Source organism: Acinonyx jubatus, chromosome E2 (genome assembly GCF_027475565.1).
Source record: "Acinonyx jubatus isolate Ajub_Pintada_27869175 chromosome E2, VMU_Ajub_asm_v1.0, whole genome shotgun sequence".
NCBI classification, from domain to species: domain Eukaryota; kingdom Metazoa; phylum Chordata; class Mammalia; order Carnivora; family Felidae; genus Acinonyx; species Acinonyx jubatus.
The window spans coordinates 41,428,928-41,444,875 of record NC_069396.1 but is presented as its reverse complement, the minus strand read 5'-3'; positions in this window follow the sequence as shown (position 1 = coordinate 41,444,875).

The window sequence follows — 15,948 nt, the reverse complement described above, 5'->3', positions numbered from 1 at the left end:
AAGTAGCATGAAACCTGTGTCTGAGGGACTTCCGAATAGCAGCTAACGTACAACTTTTGGAATAGGGTGATGGGAGGACAAGAAAGGAGGTAAGAGGGAAAAAATAGCTTTAGAGAAAGAGAGTTATGGTTTATTTGATTTTGAAATACTAAAAATATCAAAAACCACAATGAGATGCCACTTTGCATCCATTAGGATGGCTATTATGAGGAAGAAAGAAAGAAGGAAAGAAAGAGAGAGAGAAAGAAAGCCAGGAAGGAAGGGAGAGAGAGAGAGAAAAGGAAGGAAGGGAGGAACGAAGGAAGGAAGGAGGGAGGGAAGAAAGGAAGGAAGGAAGGAAGATAACTAGACATTAGAACCCATGCGCGCTGCTCATGGGAATGTAAGGACCCAGCAATTCCGCGCTTGAGTCTACACCCGGAAGAACTGAAAGCAGGAGTTCCACTCGCGCGCTCATGTTTACAGCAGCGTTATGCGCAGTGACCCAAGGGTGGAGGCAACGCAAGCGTCCGTTGACAGAGGACCGGAGACGCAAAACCTGGTGTAGCCTCACAATGGAATATCAGTCAGCCTTAAAAAGGAAGGACAGGGGCGCCTGGGTGGCTCAGTCGGTTAAGCGTCCGACTTCAGTTCAGGTCACGATCTCGCGGTCCGTGAGTTCGAGCCCCGTGTCGGGCTCTGTGCTGACAGCTCAGAGCCTGGAGCCCGTTTCGGATTCTGTGTCTCCCTCTCTCTCTGCCCCTCCCCCGTTCATGCTCTGTCTCTCTCTGTCTCAAAAATAAATAAACGTTAAAAAAAAATTTAAAAAAAAAAAAAAAAAAGGAAGGACATTCGCACATGTGCCACAGCAGGGATGAACCGTGAGGACATTGTGTTAAGCCAAGTAACCAGTCGTAAAAGGACAGACACAGCATGATCCCACTTACAGGAGGTGCCTAGAATAGTCAGATTCATAGAGACAGGAGGTCGAATGGTGGCTGCCAGGGACTGGGTGGGGGGGAGTGGGGGGGGATATGGGGGGGTTACTGTTTAACGGGTACGAGAATTTCCTTTTCAGGCGATGGGTAGTCGTGAAGGCTGCACAATAGTGTGACTGTCCTGAATGCCACTGAAACCACACGCTGCAAGTGGTTCCAATGGTGAGTTTTGTGGGGCGCCTGGGTGGCTTGGTTGGTTAAGCGGCCAACTGTGGCTCAGGTTATGATCTCACGGTTCGTGAGTTCGAGCACCTTATCGGGCTGTCAGCGCAGAGCCCGCTTCAGATCCTCTGTCCCCTTCCTCCCCCACTCATGCTCTTGCAAAAATAAAGGAACATTAAAAAAAAAACTGTGTTTAATGGTAAATGTTGTGTTATGCATATTCTACCAGAGTGAAAAAAAAAATACTAAAGATAAACTGGCAAAATTCAGGGTTGTGACATTTCCACCTAAACTCGGGGGAGGGGCAGGGGTGAGGCAGCCAGTCTGGGTTGCTGCTTTGGACCTGGAGTGGCTTCCTGGTGACGCTGCCCCTCCTGGAGCCATGGTCAGCCAGGGGCTGCTGGGGCAGGAGCTGAGTGCCTGCTCCTGAGATGCCCAGGCACCCCCAGCCCTCGCCCGCTGACCCGGCCCCGCCACATCTACAGGCACACCCGTGGTGACGGGCTTGGTGCGGCCACGCACATCCAGCCACAGACACTCTCCAAGTCCTTGCTGATTCTTACAACTTTAATAGACCAGCGGCAGTAAAATCATTTCGCCTTCAGTACTGAGCAGTAATTTTAAAATTAAAGGTCTGGAACAGTGATGGTAAGTATGTCGTAAAAGCACCACTCCAAAAAAAAAAAAAAAGACTTTTATTGCAATAAAAATGTTAGCGCCAGGTCACCCCTTGGTTTACATGACCCTCTCCACAGTAATTTTGAATGATGAGCGCCACTCCAATTTTCAATCAAAAAGCTCCCCTCGGCCTTGCTGAAGCACTCAGAATTGCCCTGAAACAATAATCATTTGTGTATTGATTTGGAGGAGAATCAATCCAATTCAGTCCACCTCACTAAATTATTAATGGCGCAAAGCACCGCAGAGCCCCGAGGTGAGTTAACAGATAAGGTTTGTTCTTTAACCTTGTTGCTGCCCCAGGGATAAGAGTGACAGGCTGAAAGAGTGTGAGACCAGAAGCACACGCGCAGACCCCGGGAAAGCCAAGGCTGGACGGATGAGGAAAGCCATTGGGACAAGCCCTCCCACCCGCAGGAGTGGGTTAGAGGGGAAGGGGAAGGGAGTCCAAGCTCGCTTCCAACATGCGTGGACAGCAGCCCACTGAGGGGCTCCAGGTGGCTCCTAGTGAGGCCGCTTGTCTCTGTTAGAGCTCCTAGGACCCCCCACACACAGGGGACACTAGGACAGGGGACACTAGGACACCCCCCCCAGGGGACACAGGACGACCAGTACAGTGCTATGAGCAGCAAACCTTTATTATGGACTTAATGGCCACATTTAAATCAGCTCATTTTATTCTATTTCAATATTTCTACTTCAAAAAGAAATTTTGTAAATCCAGATTCTAGCTGTAAATGGAACATCATAAATACAAGCAACATTGTATATTTTGTGGCCTCTCTCTCTCTCTTTTCTTTTTTTTTTTAAGTTTTATTTACTTATTTTGAGAGAGAGAGAGAGAGAGACTCAAGGAGGGGAGGGGCAGAGAGAGAGGGGGAGAATCCCAAGCAGGCTCCTCGCTCACTGAGCCCAACACGAGGCTCGATCCCACGACCGGTGAGATCATGACCTGAACTGAGATCAGGAGACAGATGCTTAACGGACTGCACCACCCAGGCACCCCTCTGTTTTTTCTGTCTGTCTTTCTGTCGGTCCATTTGTCTGCGTGTGTGTGCTAATCTCTACCAGGGAGATTTAGGAAGTAGTCCAGAGGATTCAAGGCACACTAGCATCAGAACTGAGACTTTCAGATGCCTGGGTGGCTCAGGTGGTTAATCATCCGACCTCGGCTCAGGTCACGATCTCATGCTTCGTGGGTTTGAGCCCCGCGTCAGACTCCGTACTGACAACTCAGAGGCTGGAGCCTGCTTTCAATTCTACTGTCTCCCTCTCTCTCTGTCCCTCCCCGGCTCACGGTCTGTCTCTCTCTGAAAAACAATAAATACATGTTTTAAAAAAACTTGAGAATTTCTTTTTTGGGGATTCTCTCTCTCTCTCTCTCTCTGCCCCTCCCCCGCTCTCTCTGTCTCTCTCAAAATAAATAAGTAAACTTAAAAAAAAGAAAAAAACCCTGAGGCTTTCTCTTCAATCAAATGAGAAAAACTGGAGGAGAATAATGAGAAAGAGAAAATAATGCCCTTGTATTGTGGTTTAGTGGCGTTTACTGCAAAATGTAATAGTCCTGACCCAGATCATTCTGGTCCCAGGGAAAGTCACCCAAACCATCCCACAAGCAGGAAAAGTGGCATGGTTAGGCACAGAGACTCTGGAACTGACCCGTAGAGGATTCAATCTGGCTTCCCAACTCATTCCCCGTGTAAGAAGCTTCTTCATTTTTATGAGCCTTGGCTTCCTTACCTATACATAGGGGCACGACAGTGCCTACGTCACGAGGTCACAGTAAGAACTAAAAGTGTTAAAACCTGCAAGTCACTTACAACAGTGCCTGACACAAAGAGAAACACTAGCCATTATCTGAATGCCCCCGCTCTGGGAAAACTCCTATTCCATCCTCAGAACCCAAGCCAGCCTTAACTCTGCCCTCCCAGAGGGAGACAAGAGCCCCCCCCACCACCACCTAACAGCTTCTTCTGTACTTTTTTTTTTAAGTTTATTTATTTATTTTGAGAGAGAGAGAGAGAGAGAGCCAGCAGGGGAGGAACAGAGAGAGAGAGGGAGAGAGAGAGACTCCCAAACAGGCTCTGCACTGTCAGGGTGGAGCCTCATGCGGGGCTCGAACTCACGAACCGTGAGACCGTGACCTCAGCATGAGTCAGACGCTTAACCGACTGAGCCACTGAGGCGCCTCTCCTTCTGTACTTTGAACAGGCTGCTGGGGCTGCACACGTCATCCTCTTGTAATTTACAGGCTAATTTTCATGGCTGTCCATGACCTTGAGCTGTCAGCTCCTTCCTAGAGGTGCCCTCTACGTGCCCGCCATCCGAGGCAGCTCTGCGCACACCTAGTGGGAGATGGTCAGCAGGTGTTGACCTACTTGAGTTGAAGCAAACAAGAGCGTGGCATCCGGAAATCTTGTTCTTTCATCCCGTCTCCCGTGGGAAAGGAGTCTCCCCAACATCCCCTAGGATCAGGTATCACCACCAGGGAACCCCGCCCCATCCCATTCTCCCCCCTGACCCAGCCTGAGTTCTGCGCACATTCTTCCTCTTCTTCCTTTTTATACTTTTGTGACGTACTATGTACCCGTGACCAATGCATCATATCGCTTTGTGTGTTTGAAACTTTTACATAAGTGGCGACATACAGCTTGTATCCTCTGACAACTGGCTTTTTTTTTTCCCCCTGCCCAGCACTATGTCGTCAAGATTTATCCACACTGATATGTGCAGATCTAGTCTATTCATCCAGGGGCTACGAAAATGCGTGGCTCGCAATCTCACTTCCCACACGCTGTTCCCAGCATGCAGCTGAGCACGGCAGGGGTACTAAAGCCAGTCCACTGCTGTGAGATGTGGGACCCCTCCCCTGGCAGGGGGTCATGTCCACATCAGGCCTGAAGGCTCTCCCACCTTTCCTGGGCTCCCTCCTCTTTATTGTTCAGGAAATCTCTTATAGATCTAACCCCATTTTAGTGTCTGCTTCTCAATGAACCCAAATACCCAATTCCTTTTAACTTTTTCATTATTATTCTACTCTACACAGGTTGCCACCACTTTTGTATGCTTTATTACATCCTGAGGACATTCACACTGTTTTAGTGTTTTGCTATTGCCAGTAATTCTGGCTCATGGGATGGCTTCTGAGTCATGGGGACACATAACTGGGCTTTTCCCCTTAGCGTGACATCAGGGGATTTGTGGTCTACAGTGGCCCCACTGATCCCAGACTCCTGGAAATCGTGCTCTTGTGGACCCTCCTCGCCTTGAGCATGTGCTGTGCCTAGAGATTCTCTTCTATGAATAGCAAAAGTGATAGATGTCACTTTCAAGATTAGGTTATGAAAAATCATGGCCGCCATCTTGGGTTGCCCTCTCCTGTCATCTCTCACCCAGGCACTTGCTCACTCTGAGGGAAGCCATGCTGTGAGCTGTTCTGTGGACAGGTCCACATGGCAAGGACGAGGGAGGTCTCCAGCCAAAGTCATCAAGAACTGAATCCCACCGGCAGCCAGTGCATGAGCTGAGAAGAAAATCCTCCCCCCGTGGAGCCTTCAGATGAAACTGCAGCCCCTTGACTGCAACCTTGTGAGAGATTTTGAGTCAGAGACACCTGGCCCAGCAGATTCTTGACCCACAGAAGCTATGAAACTTAAAAACATATCGGCTTTTAAGCCACTAAGCTTTGCAGTAATTTGTCTTGCAGCAGTATTGTAACTAATACCATATCTGAATGTATCCATAAACATCTGTCCAATCTCCCCACCCCAACTCCAGAGCTAGCAATCGGTCCTGAGCTCTTGCCGATGATGAGGCATGGACACCATCTCTTATAATTACAAGTTCATTTCATCCTCACTCAGCCTCAGAGATTTCTGGGGACAGCACCATCACCAGGCTGGACACACCCGTCAGACCTTGACTCCACAGTGCCCCTCCCTCCCCCACTTACTCCCTCCCTCCCCCCTTTCCTCCCTCCCTCAATTCCTTCCTTCCTTCCTTCCTCTTTCCTTCTTTCCTCCCTTCCTTCTTCCCTTCTTTCCTTCCTTCCTTCCCTTTCTTTCTTGCTCTTATTCTCCTAATATATTTGAATCCTCATCATGCACCAGACAATATTTTAGGCAAGTCCTCTCTTCCACAGTAATGGAGGAAGAAGACCAGAACCCTGCTTGAGGACTGCTATGGGATGAATTGCATCCTCCCAAAATTTGTACATTGAAGCCCTAACTCCCAGTACCTCAGGATGTGACTATATTTGGAGATGGGGTCTTCAAAGAGATAATTAGATTAGACTGAGACCATTGGGATGGGCTCTAATCCAATCTGACTTGTGTCCTTATACAAAGAGGAAATTTGGACAAAGAAGTGTGAGCACATAGAGAAAGTGAAGACACGTGAAGACACAGTGAGAAGATGGCCATCCACAGGAGAGGCCTCAGGAGAAGCCAAGCCTGCTGACATCTTGACCTTGGACTTGCAGCCTCCAGACCTGTAAGAGAATACATTTCCATGTTTCCAAACACGCAGGTAAGTGAGCACAACACCCTCAGGTGAAGGTAAGTGTACCAAAGAAAATAAAACTGAGGATCAGGATGGGGGGGATCTCAAGTGGCCTGGCAGAGAGATGCACCATGGGGACCACAGCCTGCAGAGGTGGCCTTCAAACTGAGAGGTGAATAACAAGGAGCTAGTCGGGCAAAGGTTTGGAGACAGAGTGCTGCAGGCAGAGGGAAGAGCTTGTGGAGAAGTCCTGGGCTCTGGAACGTAATTGCTGAGTGGACAGGTTCACTGGCTCGGTGGTTCTCCCTTCCTGGTCCCATGCCTCAGTTTCCTTTTGAGGATGCTCTGCCCCTTGCCATTTTGAGAAGTCCAGAGGCCTACTGATCGACACAGTCTCTCCTGCCCCCTGAAAGCATTGACATACATGCGACCAAGGTCAGCTAGGAGCTGTCTGTCTCTCAGGCACTGGTTCTGGAGCAGGGAGAGCAGAGGCGTGAGGTGGGGACAGAAAGTGGGGGCGGGGGAGGATGACAAAGAGTTTGGCGCTGGTCCTTGGGACCGCCCCTTGGATCTGCCAGTGCCCAGCTGGCACCAGCTGCTGTGACTTATGTGAACTGACCCCCAAATGTCCTCCTCTCCCTCCCCAACAAATTCCCTTGGTGGCTACAACAGGTGCTGGTGCCCATGTGGGTAAAAGCAGGCTGCAGGGGCTGAGACCAAAGTTCCACTGGACCATGTGTCTGGACCTATGGCCAAGTCTGTCCCCTCAGCCCCTCTTGTGTGTGTGCAAGTTTAGGGAGGGGGTGGAGGTGGTAAGGCGGGGGGGGGGGGCAAGAATGAGTTATTTGCTTTTTAGGGAAATTGTGGCAAACAGAAAGAGGGAAGGTGTGGGAGCAGGTTCCAAGTCCACATGACCACATTTACAAAAAATATAAACAAAAATAGAGGTATTTTTGTATCCAGAGCTCGCTGGTCGTCCAGGATGGGCTCACAGAATATCTGCTTATTGTAAAGAAAACAAAAACTAATCACACAGAAAATAACAATGGTATTCTGGCAGATATCCTTTCAGCTACTTAAAAAATCTGGGGGGGAGGGGGGGCGGCACCTGGGTGGGTCCATCGGTTAAGACTCTTGATTTCGCCTTGGGTCATGATCTCACGGTTCATGAGATCCAGCCCTGCATTGGGCTCAAGCCTGATTAGGCTTCTCTCTCTCCCTCTGTCTCTACCCTTCCCCCCCCCCACTTGAATGCTCGAGCACACGCACGCTCTCTCACGCTCTCTCTCTCTCAGATAAATAAATAAACATTTTTTAAAAATGTTTTGTTGTGGGAAAATGTATGTAATGTAAAATTTACCCCTTTAACCATTTTCACGTGTACCTTTCAGTGGCAGGAAGTCCATTCTCGCTGCGGTACAGCCATCCCCACCATCCCTCTCTGGTGCTTTCTTCATCTTCCCAAACTGAAACCCTGTACCCGTCAAACAAAAATGCTCATTCCCTCCTCCCCCAGCCCCCGGCAACCACCATTCTACCTTCTGTCTCTATGAATTTGACTATAGCGATGCTAAGTGGAATTATGCAGTATTTGTCCTTCTGTGCCTGGCCAGACTACTTTCTGGTTTTGTTTTTTTTTTAATGTTTATTTATTTTTGAGAGAGAGAACACAAATGGGAGAGAGGCAGAGAGAGAGAGACACACACACACACACACAGAATCCAAAGCAGGCTCCAGGCTCTGAGCGGTCAGCACAGAGCCCGTCGTGGGGCTCGAACCCGCGAACTGTGAGATCATGACCCGAGCCAAAGTCGGGCGCTCAACCGACTGAACCACCCAGGCGCTCCTACTTTTCCACGCAGATTTCATTACACAAGTGGAATCACAAGTGAGCACAGTTTTGTAATGGTTTCTGCTTGGCAATACATCAGTGACGTGTGTCCACATTCGCACACAGAGCTCAGCACCTTCGTTGGTGCCTGCTGTACATTCTGCAGAGAGCTGTGCATGTCATTTGCCTAACGCGTCCCCGCTGGTGGACATTAGGTTGTTTCTAGTCTCTTTCCTAAGCCATCTTCAGTAAATGACTTCAGTCTTCATCCCCACAAAGGGGGGGGGGGGTCTTTAAAACGAACGCCCACAGGTACAGTCTCCAAGCCAAAGGGAGCGGTTTACACAATGATGCACATTGTCAGATTGTACCTAGAAGGTAGGATATAAAAATGCTCATTTTCTCAGCAACTCTGGGAGTTATCATCAGCCTTTATGTAATATTTTCTAATGTGGCTGGAGGACAAAAAAAATCTCACTGTTTCAATTTGCTTCTATTCGATTGAACATCTTTTCATATGTTTTCTGGCCATTTGCCTTTCTTCCTTGGTGAATTGCCTGTTTCTACTTTTTACAACTTTTTCAAGGAAAAAAAAAATTCGGAAATAAAGAGGTATGTGTGCTACCCTCAGGAACAAGACCAAATAAAATTGTGCCTCCTTAAGCCTCTCAGAAGGGCACCTTTGTCAACAGAATGAATGTGTTTTGAAATTCCTCCTTTAGCAGGTTTCCAGGGTATTTTATTTGTTCAATATGTGAATCATTAGCATCACAGCGGCTGAAATAATCAGCCCCAAGAAGCTTAAAGGTTTCCTTCCAGCTCCTAAATCTCAGATAACAAAGAAAAAAAGCAAGTTATCTGGCCCTGAAATACAAATTTACATTTCCTCAGGTAGCTGAGGCCAAGTGCAACTTAACATCAAGCCTGGCACCTGGTGAGCTGTGTGCAGAGAGGAAGTCACTGAAATCCTTGAGGTGTGCTTTCTTCCACTGGAGTCCCTGTACCGTCAACAAAAGAAGTCGCACAAAAAACAGGGGAGTCCTTTTCTTCCGCCACAGAATGAGCATCAGAAATGTCCCTCCCAAAAGTTCATGCCAATATCCATTTAGATAACATTCTGCCACTTAGAAAACCAAGAGGTGATTTTCTTTACATTTTTCTTTGTTTTTTTTTTAAGTTTTACAAATAAAGAGGAGAAAAATAAGCCCAGTTTTCCTAGTTTTGTGAGCAAGAGCCAAAGTCTCATGGGATTCGATCGAAAGTGTGGCCACAGGGAGCCAAGTGGGAAGGAGTCAGGTTTTGGAGGCAGGGAGAGCACGGGCACACCCAGAACCACGGTGAACTCAGAGTGCTCCCTCCAGTCTGGTTGCGGCAACAGTGACAATGACAGCCAGCCATAATAATAACTGCTCAAGAGAACTGTAACACCTTCACGGCAACACGTGCATTTCCTGCTCCTGGGTAGACAAAAGTCCCAAATCATTATCCCCATTGTCACTGTCACTCTTTGATATATCTCAGCCCCAAATTCAGATGAACTCAAGGCATGTCTTCGTGTCCTTCCTGACAACATCCTTTTCCTGGACATCATTTGAGCACCCTCTCCAAGCAAGACCCCTATGTAGTCGGCCAGAAAGGATTTTCTTCACTTTATGGAAAGGAAAAGTAAGGAGCGATGTGGTGTTGCTTGGCCACAGTGCTCTACCACTTAGATCAAAGGGGGAAAGTGACAGGTGACATGTGACAGGTGAAAGTGACAGGAGAGAGAAAAACTCTCTCTCCAGAAGAAAACACGAAGGGTCTAAGGAAAGATATTTGAGCATTAGAATACTTTTAATTGCAAGTAACAGAAACCCAACTCAATTTGTCCTACGGGACTCTGGCCTGGGGTGCGCCTCAAAGCTCAACACAGCAAGGCCAGAGCCATGTGGGAGCAAACTGTGTGGTTTCGGTCTCTCATCCCAGCCCCTCTCCCCCAGCATCTTCCCCAGCATCTTCGGTTCCCTGAAACCACGTGGCAGAAAACGTGGTACCCCGGGGCCACCAACACCATCACCCACAGCACCTGGGTCTGCGCATTACAGGACAGCCACTCGAGTTCTTAATTTTATGGGAGGGCTCTGACTGGCCCAGCCTGACCTGGCTAGCTGCTTTCCTATGTAGGCCAATCTGGATCAGGTGTTCATCTGTGGTCAAAAGCTAGGGTTGTCTGACCTTGAAGCCCTGGGAATTCGCAACAAGCAGAAGCCATTCCTAGATATTCCAGTAGTGGGTCTTACAACTTGCCATGCACTTTTTTTTTTTTTTTTGAGAGGGAAAGAGAGCACATGACAGAGAGAGGGGCAGAGGGAGAAAGAGAGAGAATCTTAAGCAGGTTCCACACTCCGCACAGACCCCGAGGCGGGGCTCAATCCCACAACCCACGATCATGACCTGACCCCAAATCAAGAATTGGATGCTTAACCAACTGAGCCACCCAGGCAATCCTTGCCATGAACTTCTGAATTGAAAGTTTCTTTATTTTCTCTCCCTCTGCCCCTCTCCTCCTCTCATGCTCTCTCTAAATGATAATAATAATAATAATAATAATAATAATAATAATAAAAAGCAAAAAAAGGGAGAGGGTGACTGGGTGGCTCAGTTGGTTGAGTGTCTGACTCTTGATTTTGGTTCAGGTCATGATCCCAGGGTCGTTGAATTAAACCCTGAGTCAGGCTTCTCACTGAGTATAGAGCCTGCTTAAGATTCTCCCTCTGTCTCTCTCTCTCTCTCTCTCTCTCTCTCTCTCTGTCTCTCTCCTTTTGCCTCCTCTCCCCCACTCATGTGCACTCTCTCTCAAAAAAAAAAAAAAAGAAAAGAAAACTAAAATTAAAAAAAAAGAACAAGGAAGTTCCTGGCATGCACACCAGATTTCAATTCACCTAGGTAAATACCAAAGAGTGGGATTGCTGGATTGCATGGTAAATATATGTCTAACCTTATAAGGAGCTACCAAAGCTCACTGAAAGAAATAGATAAAGCTATTTCAGTGCTATATATATTAAAGAAACTGAATTTTTAATGAAAACTTTCCAACAAAGAAAGCTTTACACCCAGATAGTTTTGTTGGTGAACTCCACTAAACAACTAAAGAAGAAATCATATCAATCCTACACAACCCTTTCAGGAAAATAAAACAGGAGGCAAACTCCTCAGCTCACTATATGAGACCAGATTTACCCTGATACCGAAACCAGAGAAAGACTTTACAAGGCTACAGACCAATACGCCATACACAGATGCAAAATCCTCAACCAAACAGTAGCAAATTTAATCCAGCAATATATGAAAAGGATAGTATATCACAACTAAATGGAGTTTATCTCAGGAATGCAAGGCAGTTTCAACACAGGAAAATCAGTGTCATTTGTCAAAAAACCATAGATCCAGGGGCGCCTGGGTGGCTCAATTGGTTAAACATCCGACTCGGGCTCAGTTCATGATCTCGCAGTTCGTGGGTTGGAGCCCCACATCGGGCTCTGTGCCAACAGCTCAGAGCCTGGAGCCTGCTTCAGATTCTGTGTCTCCCTCTCTCTGCCCCTCCCTGGCTCATGCTCTTTCTCTGTCTCTCAGAAATAAATAAACATTTTTTTAAAATCCATAGATCTGTATACCGCAAAGAGTCAATTTTACTGTGTGAAAATTTTTAGAAGTCATGCAGAACATCAGAGGCATCCAATACGGAATGCACACAGTGACAAACGAATCTGTCTACAGACGGATGGCTTAAGCACACTCAACCTGGTGAGGAAGGAAGGAACTAAGACACTGTTTTGATAGATTCTGTAAGAATAAAGAAAAAAAGAACTACATAGAAACTGTGTTCTGGTTGGTAAATTTGTTTCTCCATCAGATACCGGTTACAAATTCCAAAGGTATGTTACACATACAGTAGAGTTGAGCAAATAAGTAGATATTTGGAGACAATATTGGAGATTATGAAAGTCTTTTTATTTACTCAGAAAGAAGTTACAAAAGAAGCAAGGGGGGGGGTGCCAGAAGGGAACACCATGGTGCTGGATTGGAGTCAGAAATATCAGCATGGGGGCACCTGGGTGGCTCAGTCGATTAAGCGATCAAATCTTGATTTTGGCTCAGGTCGTAATTTCACAGTAATGAGAACGAGCCCCGCATCGGGCTCCGCACTTGGCATGGAACCTATTTGCGATTATATCTCTCTCCCTCTCCCTCTGCCCCTCCCGTGATTGCTCTCCTGCTCTCTCTCTTTCTCTCTAAAATAAAATTTTAAAAAAAATCAGTATGAACTCATTTGTTAAAGTAGAGATATGTGTATATGCATGTGTAGAAAACATACATAGAAATCCTTACCTCTGTCTGCTGAGACAGCCTAGAAGCAGCAACACTCCAATATCAATAAAGACACCCAGCATCCAGATCTTGATTTCTTTTTTTTTTTCATTTATTTATTTATTTATTAAAATGTTTTTTAACATACATCCAAATTAGTTAGCATATAGTGCAACAGTGATTTCAGGAGTAGATTCCTTAGTGCCCCTCACCCATTTAGCCCATCCCCCCTCCCCCAACCCCTCCAGCAACCCTCAGTTTGTTGTCCATATTTATGAGTCTCTTCTGTTTTGTCCCCCTCCCTGTTTTTATATTATTTTTGTTTCCCTTTCCTTCTGTTCATCTGTTTTGTCTCTTAGAGTCCTCATATGAGTGAAGTCATATGATGTTTGTCTTTCTCTGACTGACTAATTTCACTTAGCATAATATCCTCCAGTTCCATCCATGTAGTTGCAAATGGCAAGATTTCCTTCTTTTTGATTGCCAAGTAATACTCCATTGTGTATATATACACCACATCTTCTTTATCCATTCATCCATCGATGGACATTTGGGCTCTTTCCATACTTTGGCTATTGTCGATAGTGCTGCCATAAACATGGGGGTGCATGTGTCCCTTCGAAACAGCACACCTGTATCCCTGGATAAATACCTAGTAGTGCAATTGCTGAGTCGTAGGGTAGTTCTATTTTTAGTTTTTTAAGGAGCCTCCATACTGTTTTCCAGAGTGGCTGCACGAGCTTGCATTCCCACCAACAATGCAAGTGAGATCCTCTTTCTCCGCATCCTCGCCAACATCTGTTGTTGCCTGAGTTGTTAATGTTAGCCATTCTGACAGGTGTAAGGTGGTAGCCAGATCTTGATTTCTAAATGCTGTTCTTTCATATAAGGAACCAGGAATTTTGGAAGAAGAGGATGATTCTAGGGGGACAGAGAATACACAAATGAGCTGGCAAACCCAGAAAATAATAGTGTTTTTAAAAAACCCAAATAAATACAGAGAACAAACTGAGGGTTGATGGGGGGTGGCTGGGGTGATGGGGACTGAAGAGGGCACTTGTTGGGATGAGCACTGGGTGTTGTATGTAAGCAATGAATCATGGGAATCTACTCCCAAAACCAAGAGCACACTGTATACACTGTATGTTAGCCAACTTGGCAATAAATTATATTGAAAAATAAATAAATAAATAAATAAATAAATAAATAAATAAACCTGTGTGACATGCTTCCCCCAATCATAATATCAGCCTAATTATGAGAAAACATCAGACAAGTATAAACTGAGGTACATTCCACAAAATACGTGACCAGTACTCTTGAAAAGTGTGAAAATCATGAAACACAAAGTCACGAAGACTGGGGAACAAGGAGACGTGAAGACTACATGCAATATGGGGTCCTGGATTGGATGCCAGAACCAAAAGTGCACGTTAGTGAAAAACTAGGGAAATCTGAATAAAGTCTGTAGGTTAGTTACTAGTATTGCACCAATATTAATGTCATTTTGATAAACATACTGTGAATTAGGTACTATGTTAGTAGCAGGGGCACTGAGTAAAGAGAACACGGGAGCTCTCTGCACTATTTTTGCAACTCTTCTGTAAGTCTAAGATTATTTCAAGATAAAAAGTTTTTTTGAAACCACAGATAGAAACTAGTACACAGTTATTAGAATGGCTAAAATAAAAAACATTGGCAATACCAAATGCCGGTAAAGTTGCAGGGCCTGCTCGAATTCTCAAAACTGCTGATGTGGTGTTATGGAAAACAGTGTGCAGTTTCTCATAAAGGTAAACCTACGCTTACCCTGTGATTCAGCCACCCCACTTGTAGGTATTTACCCTGGAGACATGAAAACTCATGTACACGCATACCTGTATTGGAATTTTTATAGCATTTCACTCATAATGGCTGACAAATAACCCAAATCTCCTTCAACAAGATAAACTGTGGGGGCTCCTGGGTGGCTCAGTCGGTTAAGCATCCAACTTCGGTTCAGGTCATGATCTGGTGGATTGTGGGTTCGAGCCTAGCATCAGGCTCTGCGCTGACAGCTCAGAGCCGGGAGCCTGCTTCAGATTCTGTGTCTCCCTCTCTCTCTCAGCCCCTCCCCCACTCATGCTCTGTTTCACTCTCTCTCAAAAACAAATAAACATTTAAAATGAAATTTAAAATAAAAAATTTTAAATGAATACATGTTAAAAAAAATCAAGATAAAAAAAAAGATAAACTGTGGTATACCCCAAAAATGGAATACTACCCAGCAGAAAACAAGAAACAAACTACTGATACATGAGACAACATGGATGAATCTGAACATGGGTGAAAGAAACCAGACTCAAAAGGGTACATACCACATGAGTCCGTTTATATGACACTCTCTGACAGACAAAACCCCTGGAATGGAGAGTGGGCCAATGGTTTCCAGAGTCTGGGATTCTTGGAGGGGTTAACCACTAAGGGGTTAACTGCAAGGGATTTTGGGGGGTGATGAAACTGTTCTTTGTCATGATTGTGGAGGTGGCTGCCTGACTTCATGCATTTGTCAAAACTCATAACTATACACCCCCAAATGTAAATGTTACTATATGTAAACTATTTCTAATTAAATTTTAAAATGTGTCCAGTAAATACAAAGCCAAAGCCCTCTTGACACCTCATCCCAGGCTCCTCCCTACCTTTCCAGAAGTAACTACTGAAATGAATTTAGTATCTACGCCTCTGACTCTAAAAAAAAAAACATTTTTTTACATACTTATACGTGTGCCCATAGAAAATAACACCATTTGTGGGTTTTTAAGCATAATAAACACTCACATATCACACTGCATGTATCTTTCTTCCTCTAGCAGTCAAGGGGATTTCCAAGGCTCCCTTGGGATTTTCAAAGGTCCTTTTCAAAGGTCTCTCAAGTCATTCAGGAGTAGATGCTGATGTGTCACCAGGACCATGAGAGGACAATGAGGGCTCCGCCTGCCCTCTCCCCCTCCTAGAAAGGCATCGCTAGTTATCTCTGGGCGCTCACTGCCCCGGGCTCAGCTCAGTGGGTAAAAATGAGCTGACCAGCTCCTCCCTGCCACATCTCAGCGAACTGCCCGTGACCCAGGCCTGACCCAATTACCACACATCATATATGCTTTCCCCTGGTCTCAGAGATCACATCCAGAGAAGACCTGAGGCCCAGCTCTGCTGATAAGACTCAGTCCAAGACTTGGGAGCAGCAGGAAACTCTCCCCTTTGAGCTGGTGGGGAAACAGGATGTCATTCTGGAGCCACCAGCAGCCAAGTGCCCCCTGACGTGGAGGCAACCCCAAAGGAAGCAGAGCCAAGGGCTGGAGAAGGAGCTAATAGCATTGCTGGGGACCCCAGAGCCACCCCAGCCAAAAACCAGTGCGCACCCTTGGACTTCCTAGCGTCAGGAGCAAGTGACAGTCTCTTTTCCTTCAGTTG